The following is a 9,021-nucleotide window of genomic DNA, read 5'->3' as shown; positions in this document are numbered from 1 at the left end:
AAAAAGCACATTGTATGATATTAGGATTTTAGTTCAGTTTCTAAATAAATAAAATGGAAAACCAACTTCTATTTGCATTTCTCTCTCGGCTTTACACAATATTGCAATGTTAAATAATAACATTATTAGAAGAACCATTTTTAACTAAAGAACCATTTGAAAAGGGTTCTTTATTTAACCCTTAGGAGTCTGAAGGTGTTTTGGAGCCCTGAAGAGATTCTGACATGTCCTGACATTTGTGTATTTTTCAGCTACTTATAAACATATAAATGTCTAAAGTCTGATAACATTGTATTCAGCAGAAACTGGGCTACAATAATATATGAGCAGCATGTATGTACAAGTCTTTATATTGGAGAAAAAAATAGTTATGCGTGATTATTGAAAACAACAAAAAAATAAGTCACTGAAATTAGACCACAAAACACATTCATGACATTTGTGTACAAGATTTTTGTGACCTGGATCTTGTAGTGTAGAGGTTTTACTTCAAAATGATGTGACAATCATCTCACTCACTCATTTACAGAAAACAATACATTCATTTAAATTTTCTAAGACACTTTTTGTTTAGAAAGGCCATATGCGAGGAGGTGGGAATGCTCATGAATAATGCTGTTCACACCAGAGAAGACAAAGACCTGCATAATGAGCTGTATAATTACCCCTTTCAGTCAGGTATGGGACAGAGGAAAGTGCTACAAGAAAATAATTTGAGGACAGAAACATATTTCTTGGTTTGTGGTTTATTTAGCATGCATGTCCCGATGTGAGGTGCTGGTGAAGGCAAGGGTGATGCAGACACATTCCTAAAAACAAATAAATAAAAAAATGTTAGCATCTCAAACATTTACACCCGAAATGTTTGTGCTAAACAACATTACCGATAGCAGTATTATAGGCTAAACAAAAGGGAGCCAAATATATATTAGCAACCATAATCTAAAGCTATCCAAAACGAGGTGAAATACATTAGAACATTTACAAACATCTGTAAACTCCATAAGGCATTATCTTAGCCACCAGGAAACAACATGTTTGCTACATAAGGCAGCATGTTAGCAGAGTTATCTACATGCTACACTAACCTATGTAAATGGCATTGAAAGCCAATGTTTCACATAAGCTGACAAAAGCTAGCTGAAGTGAGGAAAATATTTACTAATATTAGTTTAATATTATCAGAATAAGAGTTATATAAGACTTAATAACTTACCCCAGGGCTGTCAAGTTTTGAAGACAGGCAAGAGTGACATTCCACAGGAAGCCTTTTCATTGGTTGTTGTGTTGTATTTTACCCAGATACAATAGTACTATTTTCTGATTGGCTATTGTGTAGGCCCTTTCTTTTTTTTTGATTGGCTGGTAAGTGACAGGCTCTTGGGGCAAATCTTGTCCGACTTCAACGTCATGAAAGAGGCGTGTTTCCGACGGGAAGCGACGTTTTTCTTGACGTTTCGTGACGTTTTCATCCGAGTTCCGACTTGGAGAGAAATAGTCGAACGCACTATTAGACTATGTGTTTTTAAGCCGGGGGGCGTGGCCTTGTATGCATGCTGCCCGGACTGTTTTCCGTGTGAATGGCTGTGGGCGTGCCCTGCCTCGGGTCATTAGCAGATAATGAAGTGTGACAGAAATTCTGTGCCTCTCCTTGGTTTCACATGGATTACATAAACTGAAAATATTTATTTTTCATTTAAATTGCTTTATTTAAAAGTAGACACTTTAAGCTTTCTATGGATATATTTCTCATGTCTGTCTGTGCAGTATTCGCGGAGTTTCAGTTCATTTTAGTGACGTGTTTCAAAAAGATTTTCGCGGAGACTGAGACGGCTGAAAGCGCACCCTGTTTCTTTTCTTTATTTTACAAAAGCACAATGTTTTGTGGATATTGTGAGTATACATGAATAAAAGTAGACCCTTTACAGATTCAAATGATGTACTACACTTACGTGTATGATCAAACATGACGACGCATTTTAAGTTCTTTTCACGGTTACCAGAAAAAAATGCAAGTGTCCCCGCTGGCGGGTCCGCCGACTGCTAAGGGTTAACCATCTGGGCCCACAAAGAACGTTTTTGAGAAGGGTTCTATAAAGAACCTTTTTCCCTGTAAGTTCTTCAAAGAACCAGAAAAGGTACCTCGAAGAACCATTTTTGATGGTTCTTCGTGGCACTTTTGTGGGTTCCTTAAAGAACATTTAAGGAAATGGTTCTTTAAAGAACCTTGGTTTGAAAGGTTCTTTATGGAACCAAAAATGGTTCTTCTATGGCATCACTCTAAAGAACCATTTTCGGTTCCAGTTAGCACCTTTATTTTTCTGTGTGTACCTGCAGAACTATTACCCATAAAACAGGAAAAGGGCAATAAGACCAGCAAATACAATTATACACCATTTAAACCTAATTACAATTATATGGTCAATAAAACAATTAAAATGTCACCTTATATGCATGCTATTAAAAAGTTAAGACCTCTAATCCTCTAGAGTCGACGGCATCGTTGGCAATGCAGCGATCTCTCTTGTGTATTTCAGTTCATAACTCACTGAAATCTTATTATAGAAACATGAAAAAAAATGCTGACTAAATCAGTAATCTGCATTCTTTTCAAAACGTCCATTGTTGGAAGTATTAAACTTTTTTAAATTAGGTTAAATCGGCAAAAAAGTAAACCATGTCACCTTACTTTGTTTTATCTGCATCGGGGGTGTGTAGTACCACTGTCACCCGAAGATCGCTATTCACATTCTAAATAGCCGCATTAGCGCGTATTCAGATTGCATTCGCATGGTAATTTGATGAACAGCGCAACGGTGAAACGCGATCCAGATACATCCCCTTCAGCGCCATAAAAGGGGGGAGGGATGTGGCCAGGTGACAATGGCTCATTCATACACATGAAAGTTGCTACATATTCAATGAAAGGAGCCTGAAATAGTTACATGAGTTAGGTTTTTCTTGTTTATTTATCCAAATAAATATTGCAACTACACCATTTAGTCATCTTCGTGTAGCCAAGACTTTGGTGATCAGATATCTGGGATCAAAACAAACTGCCAGCATTGCTTAAAATGTAGTTTTATAATGTTTCTGCAAGTGTTCCAAACTGCATTTTGCCATGTCTATACTTTGAATGTCAAATTACAAACTTCACATAAATCTAACATATTTACAAAGTACACTAAGATTAAGATGAGTTTGTTGCCAAACCAAATATATAAGAAATAATTTATTTGCCAGGAATTAAGTTTTTGATATTGAATGAAATGTGTGAGCACGCCCCAGTTAGTGAAAGTGTGTCCCCTACCCCAAGACTACAGAGGGTTAAAAAGGAACACATCCGCATGACTTCCAAGCTCTGCACAAGGGTTGGGCTAAAACGGCATCATACACCTTCCCAAAATACATAAAATCAGTAACCTTGGGAATAAAATAGGCTAATCGCACAATAAACAGCACAACAGATCAAAATGTTAATAAATATTAATAATGTTAATTAGGGGTGTCAACAATAATCAATTCGGCGAGGCATCGCGATGCGGGGCATGAACGATTCAGCATCGATGCGGCAAAGTGCCATAATCGATTATGTCACTGTTGATTTTCTGGCGGAAAATAAAGTTGTGAAGTTTCAAATACTTTCGGTTCCGGCGGAATAACAACAACGAGCAAGATGGCTGAGGCGGAGGGAGATGACCGCGATAGACGGGTTATTAAAAACGCGCCCAAAGCTTGGAAAGCGGACATTCCTCACTCTGAAACGGATTGTTGATGGTGATGTTGAACTCAGACGGAAGAAGATGTTTGTTTGCACAAATTTGGTAGTAGGCTAAGCCTACACACTTTATTTTTGGTTTACATTACTGTATTTCACATCTTGATATTTTGTTGTATGCAGTTGATGTGATGTAGGATCAGGGCAGGCATATAATTGCCATTGTCTTAAAGCTGCTAAGCTGCTGTTTTGTTGAGAATAGTTTGCACTTTACTTTACTACTTGAAAAAAGTTTCACAGCAATAAGTGGTTACTGTGTGTTGTTGCACTGAATATTTTTATTCCTGGGTGGTTGTTGTTAAAATAGTGCTACTTATTATTTTAATATTTGCACAGGACTTCAGGAAGTGGCCTGTCTTAGAGCTGCTATTTTACTGTGTGTAAAAAAAAAATATTTATGTTCACTGCTGAAAAAAGTTGGCTGTTATTTTATTGCTCTATTTATTTAATTTCAAATGGTTCTTAAGCAGAGAGAAGAGAAACATTTCTCATTCAAAGCACTGAAAGCACTGATTTTGATTTTCTTTTTCAGGTTTGAAAATGCCATATCCAATACCCTGTACCATTTTATTTAATTACATTTTATTTAATCGCATTTTATTTAATTTAATAACTTTTATGTCAAAGATACAGGAGAGACATAGCAGCCAATAAAATCTGTTGTTTAATATCTGCTTGTATTGCCTCACAACTGATAAAAAATTTGCCTTGTGCGCAGTAGAATTTTGATGGATCGCAATGCATCATAGAATCGAATTGAATCGAATCGTTACCTGGTGAATCATAATCAAATCGAACCGTGAGGGCAGTGCCAATGCACACCCCTAATGTTAATATTGATGAATAAGTGCTAACAGTGATCAACCAAAACAGTGCTCAGTAAAATCTTTACATGCCAATAAATAAAATCCATACCAAATAAAACACACACACAGAAAAACAAAGCACACTTACCTAAAACCCGACGTGTCCTCTGTGTGCTTCAGGAAAATGCATCATGTCAACCCTGTAGGATGGAGTGTCACCACCTAGACGTACCGGGGCAGCTTTCGCCTAGGATCAAGGCAGTTGGATGGATGTCAACTTACCTCTGGGGGTATTAACACTAACTCAATTGTTCAAGTTGCTGCCAAAGCAAAACATCTGTGTGCAACCACTGTCCACTATTGAATTAAGTAAATCCAACATGTTCTTTTTTTCAGTGTATATGGAGCCCATCAAGGGCTCATCATTAGCCCATGTGGCTAACCCATGTGGGGCCACCATGGAAACTGTGGACAAAATTGACTGGGCCCCACTTGGGTTTCCCATGTCAGCCCAAGTGCATCCCATGCGGGCCCCACATGGATGTGTTGGCTGGGATGTTGTGGATAACGCAGTTTTAAAAATAAGTGCGGCATAAATGTTTTAATTTCAATTTTACCTGAATTTACAAACATTGTGCCGGTCAGTAACAGCTCCCAACACTGAACTAACGTTAAAAGTTTATCTTATTGACCCACAAGCTACAGCGTACTCTATAATCCAACACATCTAAATTACTTTTAAATATTACTGTGATTATATGGATTAAAACACTTGCTTAAGATTCATTGGATTTGTATATTTGGATATTTTACTTACTGTAGTGTGAAGCGAGGCCGATCCGCCATCTTGAAAGAAACGAACGAGGAATAAGCGCGGGCAAGACAGTTTACGTGAACCTGGATGACGTCATACGCAAAATCACAAGGCTGAAAGATTTTCAGTTAATAAAACTTTAAAGAGACATTTTGTTTAAATTAAACCAGCAAAATTTTACATCTTACTTGAAAGGTTTAATTTTTACAAACTCATAAATAAGAAAAAAGTTCTAAATACTCATAAATTTTAATTAATATAAACTAATTGTAATTATTTAAGTTAATACAACTCAGTTCAATCAATTAGTTACAGCATTAGGGTTTACAGTGTAGCTAACCAGGTAAAAATTCGCAATTAACTTCTAAATTATCGAAATTCAGCTACATCAATAAGTACATAAGTTACCACGAAACATACATGTATTAGTTTAATAAAGTCTAAGCAGAAATTATCAAAATAAATCCGGCTTTGGTTTTACTTGCCGGAGCTCAAACGTCGGACATCTCCCTTATTAAAAGGGCGCGGACTCTGGCCGTTGACGATCACGTGCCGCTCGCGCCACACAACGTCGTTGACCGCAGTCTGTCATACTCTCGCGTGTTTACGTCTGAGTGACAGGCGCCGCAATGAGATTTAGGCAGTACTAACGTTAAAAAAGCTCTTACTGACCTCATTTTACTGTATCATATGCGCAGTAATTTATCGTGCTTTCTTAAAATAACCAATACATTTTTGTGCTAGTGCTCTGTTTGAGTCCATGAATTATGTCCTGCATAGAAATGTGTAGTGGCATAACATTTAAACAACTGGATCGCATTTTAAAACATAATCTTATGTAGACATCACACCTCTCCCGGAAGACTCCCGCAAATGCACTACAGCTCCCTCACGCCCCCGAATGATGTGCAGCATCCCGGAAATCTGTCCACACAGAAATAAAAGCAATCAAACGCAGGGAAGTGGCCACGTGCCTACGGATTGTATGTTGGGCGTGGCTACGGATAGTCTGCCGCCGCCCCACAACTTTCACAGCCAGCACCCCCTTCCATCCCTAAGGTGGGATAATTCAGACATCCCAACCTGCAAAAACTCAATTCAGGGAGGTGCCCCCAACCAGGAGGGAGATAACTTCAACAAACTTGATTTCACAGTTTAATTTGTTCATTAATTTTCTCTAGTCAGCGCACTCACGAATGTCAATATTATGTATTTTGACAATAATATAAGTAGATTATTCTACCATTTATGCAAATTCCTTAATTATATTCCATTGCTACTTTACAAAAGTCTTCAAGGAATCTTTCATGACAGCATTAGCAACTAACCAAGTGTTTAACTAGTGTGGACTTGAATAATACAGCACATGAAATGACACTTGTTAAAAACTCACCTCAACATGCCTTTTACAATCGTTTAAACCGTTGTAACCCCCCCCCTTTCAGCCACCAAAGGGGGTACACGCGACTACAAGCTGACCACGTTAACTAGATCCTGGGTTCTAAGTTCACTAGAGGTGGCTGTGACTCCCTGTTTACCCGCGAGGTGTTATGCGACGAGATTTTGTTCCCTTAGACCGAACATTTAAAACACAAATAATAGATTTAGCAGCGCGGTGCCTCCACTGTGGGAATATTGAACTGAGATGAAGCTAATCAGTTCATAACATATTCCCCCAGAATATAAAACAAAACCACCACATCCTCAATAAAGACATTCAACACTACTTAAACATAACCGGGCTATTTATTGAGCCCTATTCAGCAAGGAAGAAAACAACAGCTCCAATATGACCACTAAAGTAAAGAGGAAAAAAAAACAGAGCAGCGTACCCTTAAACGGTAAACCTACATTTACATTTCGCTGCAATGCAATTAAAGTATAAGCATAAGAAAAACCTGTTGCACAGCGTGGTGCGTTGGGGCCCAGTCGTTGGTGCACTTTTTATTCCACAACTTTGTTCGGGATCAAAAGAAAAGAAAACTCAATGCCGAGCAGTGGGCGCAGGCGAGTTCCGGCGAGCAGGGCTTCCTTCGGCGTTGTGCCAATCCACACGGCGTCGCGTTGCCTACCTCCCTTGCAGCCGTATACCTCCTGGTCTCCGGCACCGGGGCAAAACAGCAAAACACTCCGGGCGACACTTTTTTTCCTTTTCCCGAAGGGCGAAACCGAAACCTGCTCCGTCTCCTCTCAAATCCTGCTCCGACCCTCTTCACGTCCTGCCCCGACGATTCTCCAACGTGTTCTCCCGCTCTCTCTTAGCCGCGCAGTTCCTTAACACGTCTTTCCTATTGGTCCATGTACATCCTATTTGCAACCCATCAACATGGATGAGCAGGATTGGCCACTGTTATGTGTCCAAAACGCGGCAACTCTTGCCCTGGCATTCTGGGAAATGTAGTCCGTACAGAACACTAACAAAAACATGCAATTTCCTGTCTAACATTGTCACAGGTGCTTACACCGTCATGGGCAATGCTGAAATCACTGTTGCAAATAGTACAGCGCGCGCAACATTGTCATTATTTTCATCCATATTAGACAAGGATACACTTTTGTGTAGTCTGAAGTGAAATGCGTTTTATATTTTCGTTTTTTGGGGCACTCTCCCTCTGTCATGATGCTCCACTGAACCAATAACTTCGGTCCTCGAGAAGTTAAATAAAAGCCCGCCCGCATTGAAATCTGATTGGCTTATTTTGCTAAGTAAACTAATCAGGATGCTGTCTGTCTAGCACGGGCTATAGGCACACACGCAGGGATCCACACATATGCACGTTCTATCTTTCTCTCTCTCGCTCATTCCGTCGTACGCGCGCGTCTCTCAAGTGCGCGATGCTCACGCTACTGTCTCGCATGCATTCTCTTGTTTACTTGCTCTTCTTTCCGGGATATTTTATTCAATTTGCGGGTATCAGGGAGTCGCTGTCAATATGTGGGAGACTCCCGAAACTTCCGGGAGACTCGGGATGTCTGGATAACTGCTTATTGGTACTATAATGATAGCTGTTAATTTTCAGGGAGCTGTGATGATATTCGAAATTGTGCAGGGTTATATAAGTACTGTGAAGCTGTCGTTATCCAGTTAAATGTTTAAAAATATTTATTATTTTATCATATTTTATGTATACTTTCAGTTTATTCACGGGTCTTTCCTGCATTCATCTTACCATCCATCCATGCCTACTTTAAAATCAGACAGATTGCTTAACTTGCACATGTCCAATTACGCGTACATATTTTATTGCTGCAGATAATTAAGGTAGGTAATACAACGCTGAAGGTTAGATGTATAGTACGATTACATACGTACAACATGTGGTCATTTCAGTCAGACAAACGTTTAAAATGGAAAACGAGCTTTCCGTTTTTACCGGCAATTTCCATAGCATGTCTTAGTCGAAGTACTACACTACCATCTATTGGACAAGTCAGGTTACTGAATCGTGAAATGCGTCTGTACTAAAATGGATAATATCTTTAGTCATGTTTTCTTTTGGGACCACTACAAGAGGATTATCAGTATGAAGGTTTATCAATAAAGATAATTTATTAAAATAAATATTACAGGGCTCTCCCTGAAAATAAGATGCTCTTAGCTTCCAAAGCCAAGGACACATTCT

The 9,021-nt window shown here is 39.0% G+C and overlaps 1 long non-coding RNA gene across 4 annotated transcripts; it reads right to left on the bottom strand.

Annotated features, from left to right (window-relative positions):
• Positions 1-730: 730 nt before the first annotated feature.
• LOC140582195 (uncharacterized) lies at positions 731-8,281 on the bottom strand. Of its 4 annotated transcripts, XR_011985132.1 has the most exons (4): positions 7,297-8,055; positions 6,250-6,322; positions 5,402-5,481; positions 731-4,831 (listed from the first exon to the last, which is right to left on the bottom strand). It is a non-coding gene; the product is annotated as an uncharacterized lncRNA (long non-coding RNA). The 4 variants fall into 4 exon arrangements; XR_011985131.1 differs by having other exon boundaries at positions 5,402-6,322; positions 7,297-8,281; XR_011985130.1 differs by having other exon boundaries at positions 6,250-8,055.
• Positions 8,282-9,021: the final 740 nt, after the last annotated feature.

Source organism: Paramormyrops kingsleyae, chromosome 24 (assembly GCF_048594095.1).
Source record: "Paramormyrops kingsleyae isolate MSU_618 chromosome 24, PKINGS_0.4, whole genome shotgun sequence".
Taxonomy (NCBI): domain Eukaryota; kingdom Metazoa; phylum Chordata; class Actinopteri; order Osteoglossiformes; family Mormyridae; genus Paramormyrops; species Paramormyrops kingsleyae.
This window is presented reverse-complemented; position numbering and strand designations above follow the sequence as displayed.